The sequence below is a fragment of the Mus caroli genome, chromosome 5 (assembly GCF_900094665.2).
Source record: "Mus caroli chromosome 5, CAROLI_EIJ_v1.1, whole genome shotgun sequence".
Classification (NCBI taxonomy): Eukaryota; Metazoa; Chordata; class Mammalia; order Rodentia; family Muridae; genus Mus; species Mus caroli.
The window spans coordinates 108,164,219-108,166,191 of record NC_034574.1 but is presented as its reverse complement, the minus strand read 5'-3'; positions in this window follow the sequence as shown (position 1 = coordinate 108,166,191).

Sequence of the window (1,973 nt, the reverse complement as noted above, 5' to 3'; positions counted from 1 at the left end):
GAGCCACCATGTGGTTGCTGGGATTTGAACTCTGGACCTTCGGAAGAGCAGTCGGGTGCTCTTACCCACTGAGCCATCTCACCAGCCCGCTGTCTCCACTCTTGCCACCATGGCCAGCCTGCTTTTTTTCTTTCTTTTCTTTTCTTTTTCTTCTTCTTTTGATGTATTCATGTCTATGAGTACACTGTAGATGTCTTCAGACACACCACAAGAGAGCATCAGATCCCATTACAGATGGTTGTGAGCCACCATGTGGTTGTCGGGATTTGAACTCAGGACCTTTGGAAGAGCAGTTGCTGAGCCGTCTTTCCAGCCCACTTTCATTTTTCTTTTCTTTCTTTTTTTTAAAAGGGTGCCTGTACTGGCTAGTTTTACCTTTATACAAATACAGTTATCTAGGAAGAAGGAACCTCAGCTGAGAAAATGTTCCTATCAGAGTGGCCTGTGGGCAAGCCAGTAGGGCATTGTCTTAATTAGAGATTCATGGGGGACGGGGGTATGGGGGTCCCGCCCCTTGTGGGCGGGGCCATCCCTAGACTGACAGTCCGAGGTTCTACAAGCAAGAAGGCAGAGTAAGCCAGGGGAAACAAGCCTGTAAGCAGCATCCCTCCATCGGCTCCTGCCTCCAGGTTCCTGCCCTGACTTCCTGCCATCATGGGCTCTAAACTGTAAGATGAAACAATCCCTTTTTTCTTCAGGTTGTTTTGGGTCATGGTGCTTTATCTCCGCTATAGAACCTCTGACTAAATCAGGGCACCAGAGAGCTCTCTTACTGTCTCCCCACATGGTGAGGCTACAGTGACAGACAGAGGTCTGTCTCAGGAGGCCGCCTTCATCAGAACTGGCTGAGCCTACCCCTCCCGCCTCAACCTTCCCTGCTTCCAGAGCAAGCAATCCATCCTTTAGAGCCCTGCCCCCCAGCCCGTGGTGATTGGATGCAGCCAGCCCCATTCTCCCCATCCCCGACAGCCCTCATGTACCACCGTCCCCCACTTTTGAAGTTTTGAGACTAATGAACAATAACACTGAACTATTTTTTTTAACATTTTATTTATCTGTGCCCGGGTGTGTCTGTGTTTTGGGGAGAGGGGGCTGGCATGGCTTTACATGCATGTGGCGGTCAGAGGACAAATTGCAGCTCCCTCCACCACCCAAGTCCCCAAAAGATCACCTGTGATGATAATAATTGCCGGAACGTGAGTCATTAGGCTGGTCACGAGGGCTTCACTCACTGAGCCGTCTTGCTAGCCCTCTTTTAAATATGTGTGTGTGTGTGTGTGTGAGGTGATTGCCTGTGTCTCTGTGTGAGATGTGGGGTACCCTTAGAAGCTAGAAGAGGGAATCCTGACCAATGAGCCATCTTCTTAGCCTCATCTTTAATTTTTAAAGAGAGCTGGATCTGGAAATGGTGGCCCAGGCCTTTACTACCCACACCTGGGAAGCAGAAGCAATGGACCCACCTCCTCAGCCCACTAAGGGCTGGGTTTTAGTGTTTTGGTTTGTGTGTGTGTGTGTGTGTGTGTGTGTGTTTTATTTGATTGATTGACTGAGACCGGGTCTCACTTTGTAGTGTCAGCTGACCAGCTTAGCCAGCCTGGAAGGCCTGGAATTCATGCTATAAACCAGACTGGCCCGGACTCACAGAGATTCACCTTCCTCTGCCTCCTGAGAGCTGGGAGCCATCCCTTCTGAGTGAAGACATGGGCACCTAGGGCAGCCTGGGGGAGGAGGCAGACAGAGATGAACGTAAGAACTCAATCCCAGACAGAGTTGAGTTTGAGGCCTCAAGAGCACTGTGAAAAGGTCCTGGGACCTACTCAACAAATATTTATGGAGCATTCATGCTAATGCTAGCGAACATTGCAGTATTAACCAAGGGCCAGAGGCTTTACATGCTGGAAAAAAATGATATTATATATACACACACACACACACACACACACACACACACACACACACACATATATATATAT